Here is a 13336-nt window from a genome sequence, read left to right on the forward strand (position 1 = left end):
GGGCATCCAACTGCCCCAGGACTCGCTCCACCAGGACACCAACTTCGGTGGCACTGAAGCTGGTGCCCCTCTGCCTCCCTGGCCGGGGGTTGCCAGTTGTGCCAGATGTTGTGCTCCCTGACATGGCAACCCCAGAGGCAGGAGTGGGTGGGCAACTGGGTCCTGGGGCTGGGCTGTGGAGTGATGGTACGGCTGTCGGGAGTCTTTGGTTCCAGCAGGGGTGGACACAGCAACTGCACCCCTGGCTGATGTGCAGGCAGCAAACACCAGGGCACGTGGGCAGCAGGCAGGCAGGCAGCAGCAGATGGCACGTGGGAGGCTGCTCGGGGCACTGGGGGGCAGTAACTCGGCCTTCTTGGCAGGAGCGTGGTCTTCCGTGTGTGAACGCGTGGCCAGCTTGATACGGAGTGAATTGGCACGTGAAAATCATGCACGTCTGCGTGGAATCCGAGGAAAGGCCGCGTAAGCACGTCAGCACGCGTACGCGATCTCATTGGTCCAAAGGGCCAGGCGCGTAAGCGCGTCTTTAACGCACGGCCATTCCCCAACACGCGTGAAGCAAAATACACCTCCCACGCGAGCGCGTCAGCACGCGTACGCGATTTCATTGGTCCAAAGGGGCAGGCGCGAAAGAAATACAAGCCTGTGTCAATGCGTGTGATTGGAGGATGGCCCTTTAGCGCCTACACGCGGAAGTGACGCAGGACCTGTGGGCCTGCATAAAAGGTACATGTAGAACGCCATTTCCCTGTACGTGCTTTTCGTGGAGAGCGAGTTGGTGTATTCTGTGCTACTTGTCAGTTGACACGCGATTTACTTCACGCCGTTCAAAGGTCGTACTCCCTGTTACCTCTGACAGCTTTTTCTCTTTTGCTATTTTTCCTGGGCCTGTTTCCTCACACAGCGTTCCCTTCTACTGTTGTCCTGTCTCCTCAGACAGCGTACCATTCTTCTTTTGGCGGGGGTGTTGCCAACGCGCACACGCGCGTCTTTTTGACGCTTTTCTCCCTGGCAGACGGTGAGTTGCGCACGCATCTACCATCTGTGCTTGCCCCGTGTGTCACATACCTCTTCAGAGGTCAATCTAGGCTGCGTGTGACACGCATACGTTCATTTTTGTGTTACTGGATGCCACAGCGTAGTGCAGGGTTTTCCATCAGCACACGTGGTCTAGGAGGGGTATTGTGCACGTTCCTTAACTATTTTGGGGTGCCTGTGCGTTGCGTGACCCGTCATCTTTCCCCAGGGGTGTCATATAGCCTTGCCACTGCACTAGGGTACGAATACCATCTGGTACCCAACCCCTTTGACACCCAATTGCCCAGGACAATTGTGCACACCGACTCCCATACGCACAATAACATCAGTGCCATGGTTGGGAGGCGTGCAAGCTTAAGGGTGGCAAAGGTGGCCGAGCCACACGTGGTGGCCGTGGAGGATCCACTAGGGGACGTGGTTGTGACTTGCAGGGTGCCCCTGTCCCCCCCAGTCTGGAGGACCAGTCAGGGACACCCATGCCCCCCCCCCCCCAGGTTGAGGGTCATGTGGCTGATACCAACCCTGATCAGCCCTTGTCGGACCAGCCCATTGTGGCACCAGACCTGTCCGAGGGTGATCCCATCGCTGACATCCAGGTCAGCAGGTCCACTGCACGTGCACCGGTGCACATTGGTGTCATCAGGGCACGCGCATCTATGCCAGATAGGTCATCTGCTGCCCCCCGTGGCCAGGGTGTGGCTCCATCCACCCCACCTCTCATACACCCTGCCAAGACTGTGTCGGTCCTAGTTCACGCACCTCAGATCAGGCCTGACCCTATCCCTCTACCCCCAATGCCTGCACCTACTCCCATGCTGAGTGTGCAATCCCACACACCCAGTACTGAGTCCACCACGGCTCCTGCCCCTAGTGTCCACAGCGGCGTAGGACACTCTGGATCCCCACCCCCTTCCAAGCGGAAGAGGAAGAGTGCACGTCCGGCACAGGCTGATGCCCCAGGCACGGCTGCACAGTCCGGCCCATCAAGGAAGCCAAGCTTCACAGACGCCGAACTGAATGCACTTGTTCAGTATGTGTCAGATCATGATAGGGAAATGGTCATCGTTGCAGGGTCCAAGACCACACATGCCAGACGCAAGGCACACTGGCAGACCATTGCTGACAGAATAAGTGGCCTTGGAGTAGTGAGGCGCACAGCTAGTGATTGCCAGAAGCGCTGGAATGACCTTAAGCGCAGGGCAAAGGATAAGCTGGCCTCAAGTCATGCCGCAACCTTGGTGACTGGAGGTGGGTCCCCAGCACAGGAAATAGAACTCACACCACACGAGGCCGTAGCTGGATCCTACGTCACTGAGGGACAACTCCAAGGTGTGGGAGATCTCCCTAATTACGAGGCATCATCCGGTGAGTGCACATGCATGTGTGTATTATCCATGTGCATGGTGTGTGTGTGAAGCATTCATGTTGGGTGCCTGTCAAGGGGGTGTGTGGCAGAGTTGATGGTGGCACCCATGTGCCTCATCCAGTATGTTCAGTGCAACACCATGTGCCCACAGCACTATCCCTACTGGCAACAGTGCACATATGGCCCTACACCATGGAAGTTCCCCTTGAATTGTCATTTTGTCACTACATTGTTGCTCATACTCCCCTGTCTATTCATCTGATGTCTTACATACCATTCCTACACTTTCCCCCAGCCATTCAAGTTTCATCTTCACATGCCTGACATGCAATGATACCACATGCTAATGCGTCCTCTGTATATACATGCCACTCAACATGCTGTCATACTGTGGATGTTGCCTTGACACCCACCTCCTACCTGTGTGCTTTGGTACCGTCTGGTTTCGAGCCACATTCCCTCACACTCTATGCTGCTCCTCATGGTCTATCTTCCCTGACATCTACAGTTCAGACCATCGTGCCCTACTCACGACACCTGCTTGCTAACAGTCAAATGAGGGCACCCTGCCCTCCAATGCGACCCACCCTATTGCTGACAAGTACATCTGAGCCTACTCAAAGCTAACTCTCACTGACATCTGCTCATACATGCCTTTGCCTGTCCCATGGACCCTTCACATGGTCCCTGTCCTCTCTCCTTGCTCCTCTTCCACCATCAATGGTGGGACCCGTTGGGGTGTACTCCTGGCCTCCTTCCAATCCTCAGAGGCCACAATTGATGTGTATGGTAATGGGAGCATCTCAATCCAAGGCCCTTAGGCCAACCTCATTCTCCTTGAGAAATGCTACCCACATCTCATCAACTTCCTTTCCTCTCCTGCTGTCCCCCCTCCTCTCTCCTCATCAATCCTGCACTGCCTCCCTGCACCCTCCCATGATCCTTCTCCGCCTCCCACTCCAACTCCTACACATGCTGCACCTCTGATCTCTAGCACTCCCCGTAAGTCCTACAAGGCTGTCAACCTCCTCCACGATTACACTCCTTTCACTGCGGCTGCATCAGGCATTCCTCCGATATCTGTCACTTACATGAGGTTATGCACCTTGACATCCTTGGTCTCATGGAAACATGTCTGACGGCCAGCTCTGTCTGCATCCTTCACACACTCCTACCTGATGTTCAGGAGATCCTCTCCTTGGCCCGCCACTACTGTGCAGGGGGGGGTGTGCCCTTGGCTTCCCAGAGGGTATTCCTGCCACTGTCACTCCTACGTAGACCTACTCCACTCTGGAATGGCTTGTGTGACGTCTCTCTCTACCTCACCTTGACATTCACAAACTGTGCGTACTGTGTCTCGGAAAACTTGTCAAATGTACTACTTCCTTTCTGAGTGTCCTCACCTCTCCTCCTCACTCATGTCCCCAGACACAGAAATCCTCTTCCTTGGTGCTGTACGCATCCACCTGCATGCTTGTTGACCCCCCCACGTGACCTTTCTGTGACCTCAGCAACTCCCTCTCACCCTCTAGACTCCCGTCTGTCCCTACTCATTCTGCAGGGCACACTCTTGATGCTCTGATCTCATCTGACTTTCCCCTCTCCGTCCATCTCTGCACTCCTCTCTCCTGGAGTGATCACATTCTCCTCTCCTCCCAGCTCACCCTCACCACCCCACAGGCAAAGCCACCCTCACCACTGTCACACACCTTCTTGGTATTCCAACCCATGAAGTGTGTGTCAGTCGAGGCTTATGCTGCCAAAATCTCCCCCCCATCCAGCTCCCCCTTAGGCTCACTCCCATCCTGACAGGGCCCACTCCATGCTCCACTCTATGTCAGGTACACTGGATGTCTTTGCCACGGTCATGACCACCCGCCTGAAGCCCCATGCCAATGCAGAGTCCTGGCATGACTCAGATCTTGTGAACCCAAACCACAGGTGCCGGGTGGCAGAGAGGGAATGTCCTGCATCATGCTCATCCTCTGGCAAACTGGCCTGCCGCATGCTCCAAAGGCAATAGCGTCTCACCCTTTTCACCAAGATGAGATCCCCAATCCAAGGGCACATATCTGCGGCATGTGACAACTCTGCAGGACACATTGAAATCTGCAAGGACCTTGCCGAGCCAGATGCAGTGTGTACCTCCCCTGTCCCCTCTGAGCCCACAACACTGCATGACTGTCTCTGTACCCCTATAGGCCACCCCCCCCAGCACTTGTCTGCGCCTACCACCATCTGCCCTTGACGTTAAGTCCTACTTACCTTGTACAGCACTTCCAGCCGCCACTTCCCCTTGCACTTCATTGTGCCACCCACCCCTGCACTTGCGTGACATGAATGACACCAGCACCAGTAGGATTGTTGACTGGCATCCCCTTCTGCCCCACCACCCCTCAGTGCTCCGCTGTACCTTCATACATTTCTGGACCGGTGCTTCACGAATGCTATATGAATCCTTTACAGGTGATGGGGAGGTGGAATCTCATTGTTTACTGCATTTAGTTGATGTAGACAAGGCACTGTGCATCGTGGCCAATTGGGACTAGCAGATCCATGTACAACATGTTAACTTCTTGATGTGATGACGCAATGTCAGGACCAGAGTGGTTGAAATCCAAATAAGTTGCCCTCCTCTCCCTCTTCACTTGGTGGCTATGTCACATGCCATGTGTGTGATGGCATGTGCCTTTGACATGGCAATCACCGGCCAATGTGTGATGGCAGTGCTAGGCAGCATGGTGAGCAGGCGTTGCTCTCCAATCTGTACATTGTATGCCCTGAGCCTCCCCTCCAGACCCAGTGATGGTGAATGCATAGGAGGTCTCCCAGTCATGTGGGACATGTGTCGTAGAACTACTGCCTCTGTTGTTCATCAGCCCTTGTTGTATGCCATGGTGCTAATGCCTGTTTCCATTTTTCACTTTCATGTCTTTGCAGGGGACGAAGCACTTGTTGATGCTGGGGATGTGGTGGTTGAGCCGTCCCAGGAGGGCAACCCGGGCCGACCTTCCACAAGTGAGGGACGTGGTGTGTTTGTGGGTGAAAACCCACAAGTGCTGCAGGTCGTGCTGTCGAGGGGTGTCTCTGGGGGATCCTCCCCCGAGCAGTATTCAGGTGTAGACTCGGAGGATGACACCTATGTGCAGTCGCAGGTGAGTGTTCTTGGGAGAGAATCTCCTCTGTCTGACCCACCTGCAGCCGGGCCATTGCCCTCAATGGGGATGTCAGTGTCGGCAGCTCAGCCTCCGGTGGTTACGGATGCAGGGCCACACCACACAATCTCTGATCCTGTTCCTGGGGCTGCAGATCAGAGAGGGAATGCAGTCCTGCAGCCTGAGGCCTTGCCGGCACAGCAAGGCTCAGTCCGCCTTGCCCCAGGCAGGTGTGGTGCCCGCCAACGTGGTGGCCGTATGCCACCTGGCAATACCGCTTGGGAGCAATCCATCTACGGTATGGCCACCCAACAGGCAGCATCATCCGAGATGATTGCACAGGCCATGGATAGGGTGGCCACTTCCATTGTCCCCCCAGAAAGGCTGATGGAGCGACTGGAGCAGGCTACAGAGTCCATCTGCCAGGCACACAGGGAGGACATGTTGGCGTCCAACATGGACAGGCGGGCGGCACTGGCGACTCTGCGGGAATCACTTTCCATGGAGTCCCAGCGCCACAGGGAAGGCCTGAGGGAAGAATTCCATCACCTCAGGTCGACCCTGTTAGAGCTTGAGGCTTCATCCCATAGAAGGACAGAGGAGCAGCTGGAGCGTCTGACACGGACGCTCTCGGCCGAGATGCAGGCAACTCGTGCGGAGGTCGGGTCATCCCGGAAGTTACTGCATGGGGACCTCTGCATGATTATGATCCAGAACCAGAACTACCAGACCCGCCTGCTTGCAGCCATGGAGGAGCAAACTCGTGCTTTGCGTGGGCTGCCTCCCATTGTCACACCATCTTCTGAGGCAGCTCCCCCACCTCCTGAGTCAGCTGCAGGGTCTGGCCAGAGCGATAGCGACTCATCTCCCACAACAGAGTAGCCGTATGGGCCACGAGCCTATGGGGTGTTTTTTTTCCCATGATCCACACAGGTGGTTTGTGGCGTGCATCCTGTCCTCGGACCTCATAGGTGGCCCCCCCCTCCCCGCCGGCCCTTATATGGCCATTTTTTCTCATTTTTTTTTACTTTTTCAAGAGTGTTGCCTTGTGTGGGTACCTGGGCATACACTGTATTGTGGCTGGGCACATGCAGGCTTGTCCTGAGTTTGGTTTCGATGCTTGGGTACCAGACATCCACACCCCTCCTGCTTCCGTTTCCATGGGCTTGCAAAGGGTGTGCCCAAGTGACAGCAAATTACACGGTGACATTGGACTCCCATGAGCTGTTGGCCAGTCCATAGTCAATACTGTGTAGACATTCATAGTGTACATTGTTGTTGCACCTAACTATGCATGATGGTTTGATATGTGCCTCTACTTACATATGTTGCTCATGTTTTGCAGGTATTTCACACAGTTCTTCACACGGGCATACTCTCTGGAGTCAGACTACATGTCGGTAGATGTGCACTGACACTTTTGCGTGGCGCCATCACTGTACATCTGGACGGTGAGGACATACCAGCAGAATCAGGTATTGAGACTACCATTGATTACATGCATTGTGTCTTGTTTGGGTGGGCTTCAGGGTGGGTTGGTGTGTAATTTGATTGAAATTACTCTTACACAGGTGTGTAGTAGTGGCTCCAGCGCGGTTAGCTGTTCAAGTGCGGCTATGTTCCATTTGGGGCACTGCTATTTGTGACACCGGTGTCATGTTGTTATGGCCAGTTTGTTTGCTCTGACATACCATGACATGGTGTCCTCAGTGGCGGGACTGTGAAGGGAATGGGTGACATGGCAATGTTGTCATGTAGTGAATCGCCTGTGGCAATGCATATTTGATGGATGGAGTTGTGTCTTTTCGTTGTGATGCATTGCTGGTGTATGTGTAGGTAGGGGTGCACACATAGTGACACTTCCATGTTAACAATCTCAGGCTGATGTGTTTCTGACAGTTTATTGTCAAGTAATTTTGTGACATTGTCAGGTAGTGTCATCATTGATTGTCAGATGGTATGTGCCAGAGCAGTGTGCACTAGCCAGCACTGTGATTCCTAGGTGAAGAAGTTGGCCACCAGTTGCGTACGGGCTGCCTCCCCCCGTGCCCTTTCCCCTCCCATGCGCAGCGGGCGTGCATGTGGTTGTGGATGTGGGGGCACCACCATGTCCACGGGCAGGCCCCGGCGTGTTGCAACGTTGTGCAGGACACATGCTGCCACTATGATCCTGCACACTAGTGGGGGAGCATATAACAGCTGCCCGCCAGAACGGTCAAGGGAGCGAAAGCGTGACTTCAGCACTCCGAATGTGCGCTCCACTATGCCCCGTGTTGCAATGTGGGCTGTGTTGTACCTTACCTCGGGTGGCGTGGTGGGGTTCCGGATTGGGGTCATCATGTGGGGGCTGATAGGGTAGGCACTGTCCCCTGCGGAGGTGGTGATGGGTATCATTAGTGGTGTTGTGTCATGACCCAGTATCTGACATGCATGCATGTGCAGTGGCATTCATGCTCACCAAGCAGCCATGTATCTCCATGCCGGCCAGCCTCTAGGTCCCGGCATAGGGTAGACATTCTGTAGATGAAGCTGTCGTGGGTGGACCCGGGATAGTTGGCATATACTGATGTGATGATTCCCTTGGCATTGCATACAACTTGCACGTTGATGGAATGCCAGTGCTTGCGGTTTCTATAGATGTGCTCTGTTGCCCTGGGTGGACGTAGAGCCACATGTGTGCAGTCAATAGCACCAAGCACTTTGGGGAATTGAGCCACACCATAGAATTCCTGGATGCACGTCTGCCTTTCTGCATGAGTCCTGGGGAGATATATGTGCCTGCGGACTGATGGCCGTGCAGTGATGATGTTCAAGACCTGGTGTAGACAGCGTGACTGCGTGGCCTGTGACACACCACCCACTATGGCACTTGTCCGCTTAAAGGATCCAGTGCCCAAGAAGTGCAGTACATTCAGGACCTTCTGCAGGGGGCTGAGTGCTTGGGAGCACAGGGTGGGTGATGTGAGGTCATCCTCCCACTCACTGACCAGGTCCAGTATGATGTGTGCTGGAAACCTGTACCTCCCATACACCTGGTCATCAGGCATCCCGAATAGGCTGGTTCTGGGTGAGAAAATTCTGGCCCTGACTCTCCTCCTCCTCCTCCTTTGGTAACCCACAGCCACTGCTGCTAGGAACGGTATGTTCATCTTTGCACTGAGCTTGTAGGATGTTTTCACGTGAATATTTAGACGTGCCGGGTCACGTACGCCTGCCTCCTGCAGGCGTACGTCTTTCCGTATTGCCTGTTGTAATTTAGCACGTGTGGGTTGGGAAACACCCGTGCGTCATAGGCGCGCTTACGCGCCTGGCCCTTTGGACCAATGAAATCGCGTACGCGTGCTGACGCGCTCGTGCAGCACGTGTTATTATTTTTCACGTGGGTTGGGAAACACCCGTGCGTCATAGGCGCGCTTACGCGCCTGGCCCTTTGGACCAATGAAATCGCGTACGCGTGCTGACGCGCTCGCGCGGCACGTGTTATTATTTTTCACGTGGGTTGGGAAACACCCGTGCGTCATAGGCGCGCTTACGCGCCTGGCCCTTTGGACCAATGAAATCGCGTACGCATGCTGACGCGCTTACGCGCTGAGGCCCTTTCCTCAGATTCCACGCAGACGTGCATGATTTTCACGTGCCAATTCACTCCGTATCAAGCTGGCCACGCGTTCACACACGGAAGACCACGCTCCTGCCCAGAAGGCCGAGTTACTGCCCCCCAGTGCCCCGAGCAGCCTCCCACGTGCCATCTGCTGCTGCCTGCCTGCCTGCTGCCACCGTGCCCTGCCATTTGGTGCCTGCACATCAGCCATCTGCAGGCGTACAGTTGCTGTGTCCACCCCTGCTGGAACTGAAGACCCCCGACTGGAAGAACACCACTCCACAGCCCAGCCCCAGGACCAAGTTGCCCACCCACTCCTGCCTCTGGGGTTGCCATGTCGGGCACTGAAACATCTGGCACCAGTGGCAACCCCCAGCCAGAGAGGCAGAGGGGCCCCAGCTTCAGTGTCACCGAGGTTGGGGTCCTGGTGGAGCGAGTCCTGGGGCAGTATGATGCCCTCTTCGGGACTAGCCGCGCCAACTCTGAAGGACGTACTCGGATCTGGGACGACATCGTGACTGCCATCAACGCGGAGGGGGTGGCAGTCCGCGACAACCGACATGTCAGGAAGCGTTGGGAGGACTGCAGGTCCAGGACCCTCTCAAAGGCCCGGCGCCTCGTGGAGGGGGGCCGGGGCCACATGAGTGCAATCCAAATGAGGGTCCTGGCACGCATACACCCAGCGCTCCACTCCCAGGTCCTTGAGAGGGAGACCCATCTGGAGTTGAGCGGTAAGTGTGCAGGCATTGCTGTGTGAAACAGTGCATGTTGCAGTGTGCTGGTTGTGTGATGCTGTATGTGTGGAATGGGCCTTGTAGGCATGTATGTGTGCAGTGTTGTCATGGCGATGCTTGTGCAACCAGTAATTTGTGGATCACATGGTTGTTGTATGTGTTGCTCTGCGACCTGAGGAGGCCTATGCAGATTGGACACATGTGAGCATGCAAGTGTATGTTCGTGGACATGGGTGTGGGTGAGGGATGGATGCTGATGCCAGGTACATGTATGGTGTTGAGGTCGGTGTGCTTGACCTGCATGTCTGTGACTTTAGAATGGCATGGATGCATGACACATGTCTGTGACACTGTACAGATTCATGGATGCTGCCTAATAATCCTTGTATCCACTCTGTTGGTGATGTACGAGGCCACATGGATGTGACAGAGGTGAAGTGTGTGTGTGCGTGTGATTTGCATGATCTATGATGCATGTGAGTTCCAGGACATCGTACTTCTGAAGAGTGCAGTGGACATGTATGTTGATGTGCATGCCATGGACCATGGGTGTTGCGTGTGTGTATTGCCTGACCCATGTGTTGTGGAGGGACATGATAGAAGTGTACTTTACCATTGCCAGTCATCTGATGTTGCTTCCTGTGTAGGGGACCATTGTACAGTGCCCTGATGCTTGTGTTCTATGTCTCCCTCTATGCAGCGGCTAGTGATGGAGAGGGCGGAGACGGCGCTGTGGAGGTAGACGGCGGGGATGCCCCCACGGCTGCGGCGGAAGGGGTGGGTGAGCCCCCACAGGGGCCAGCTACAGCGGAAGAGGGCAAGGAGCCATCCAGGTTGGTGGTTTCTACAGAGGAGGAGGCGGCCGAGACTGAGGCGCACCTGAGGCCTGGTGGGGGCATCCCTGCTGGTGCAAGTGGTGCAGTCCAGGGCCAGGGGCAGGAGGCCGCACAGGTCGCCGTGGAGGTGCCTGTGCATGTCACTGTCCCTGACCCTGTGAGTGCACCACCATGCACCAGCATGGATGCCCCGTCCCAGGCCCGTACGCAGGTGGAGGGGGTGTCTATGTCATCTGACTCCCCTCCACCTGCGGACGAGGGGACCCGTGGCCGCATGGAAAAGGTCCTGATTGGGGTCGCGTTGCGCACGGGTGTCATTCGTGATGACGTGCGTGCTTCAAGAGAGGAGCATGCACATCATCACGAAGAGCACCGTGCCAACGTGGCCCAGTTGGGATCTGCCATTGCCACGGGTTTTCTGCAGGTGATGGCCAATTTGTTGGCCATCTCCTCCTCTGTGGAAAGTATGCGCCGGTCGTTCTCCTTGCCCTCTTCCGGCCCAGTTGACACCAGGGCCCCCTGTGGACCTGCCCCGACCAATGCAGCCGGCTCAGTGGGGATTCCATCCCTGCTACAGTCGGGAGTCGGTGGTCCAGCAGGTGTGGACACCATTGCAACTGGACCCCTGCAGGTGGAGGATGTGCCGGCATCATCAGGCAGGGCACGTGCACGACGGCGTCGGTGGATACCATCAGCCCGGATGCCGTCGTGCTGGCAGAGGCAGTGGCTGCAGAGGCAGCGGCAGCGACGTGGGAGGCGTCATGGCTCGGGGCCAACAACATCGGAGGGGCAGCCATCAGCTGGAGGGCAGGAGGACCCTGGACAGAATGTGTCTTCCGTGTGGCAGCGGTTAGGCCACGCAATAGATGCGGAGAGGCGGCGGGCAGAAGAGGGGCGGCTCGCTATGGTCAGGGCGGTGGACTCCATGCAGAGGGCCCTGACGCGTGCCGAGTGCCTCGAGGATATCCGCAGGCGCTTGGAGGTGGACACTGCGTCAGCCCTGCGGGACCTCGGGGCCATTGAGGAGGAACGCCTCAGGGAGATAGGAAGGGAGTCCGATGATGCCCTGGCCCATAACATCTCTCAGTGAGCCGCAGGACTGGCCCGCCGCCTTTGTATATAGTTATGTAGATAGTAGGTTTCCTTTACATTTATTTATTATTTGGGTTGATTGGACAATGGCCCACCTTTTTTGTATATAGTTAGCATTAGTTAGGTTTTGTGTAGGTTTCTTTTTGTGCTTTTTAGGGATATTGGACCTGGACACTCATCTTTTTACATTGTTTGTGGATATTTTTGTTTGTATTTTTTGGACCATGGGGCAATGTGTTTGGATTTGATTTTCATTTTGATTGACTTTGCACCCGTTCTTTTGGATTTCAACTTTATGTCATTTCTTTTTATTTCCTGTTACTTTGTGTATTCATTTGTGTGTTTATTTATTTTTTCATTCTTACATTTCAATACATTGTTATTTTCATTCTATTGTGTGGACTTCGCTCATTGGTTTATGGACTGTCACAATCTGGGTTTTCACAGTCATGTGTTGGCATTGTGTGAGTCTGACGGACTTGGACTCATGCACATACTGCTCATTGGTAATGTATCATGTAATGGGTATTTGATTTTTGAATGGATGTGTACCTTGGATGTGTGTATGGACTGGGGTGACATGGGGTGGAATGTGGTTGCCCATGGGATCCTGGAATCTGTATAGTGATTTCCTATTGGCAGGGGATCATCTGTGTGGGCCTGGTGGAGGGTGCCCCTGACTGCTGGGGGGTTGGGGGAGGTGGTAGACATGGGTGGGGGCCTGCTGGCAGGTGCCCCACAGTGCTGGGAGGTGGGGGTGGTGGGAGGCATGAGTGGGACATGAGTGGGGGCCTGCTGGCAGGTGCCCCACAGTGCTGGGGGGTGGGGGTGGTGGGAGGCATGAGTGGGACATGGGTGGGGGCCTGCTGGCAGGTGCCCCACAGTGCTGGGAGGTGGGGGTGGTGGGAGGCATGAGTGGGACATGAGTGGGGGCCTGCTGGCAGGTGCCCCACAGTGCTGGGGGGTGGGGGTGGTGGGAGGCATGAGTGGGACCTGAGTGGGGGCCTGCTGGCAGGTGCCCCACAGTGCTGGGGGGTGGGGGCCTGCTGGCAGGTGCCCCACAGTGCTGGGGGGTGGGGGTGGTGGGTGACATGGGTGGGGGCCTGCTGGCAGGTGCCCCACAGTGCTGGGGGGTGGGGGTGGTGGGAGACATGAGTTGGACATGGGTGGGGGCCTGCTGGCAGGTGCCCCACAGTGCTGGGGGGTGGGGGTGGTGGGTGACATGGGTGGGGGCCTGCTGGCAGGTGCCCCACAGTGCTGGGGGGTGGGGGCCTGCTGGCAGGTGCCCCACAGTGCTGGGGGGTGGGGGTGGTGGGAGGCATGAGTGGGACATGGGTGGGGGCCTGCTGGCAGGTGCCCCACAGTGCTGGGGGGTGGGGGTGGTGGGAGGCATGAGTGGGACATGGGTGGGGGCCTGCTGGCAGGTGCCCCACAGTGCTGGGAGGTGGGGGTGGTGGGAGGCATGAGTGGGACATGAGTGGGGGCCTGCTGGCAGGTGCCCCACAGTGCTGGGG

Source organism: Ambystoma mexicanum, chromosome 9 (assembly GCF_040938575.1).
Source record: "Ambystoma mexicanum isolate Mex_15411 chromosome 9, UKY_AmexF1_1, whole genome shotgun sequence".
Lineage (NCBI taxonomy): Eukaryota > Metazoa > Chordata > Amphibia > Caudata > Ambystomatidae > Ambystoma > Ambystoma mexicanum.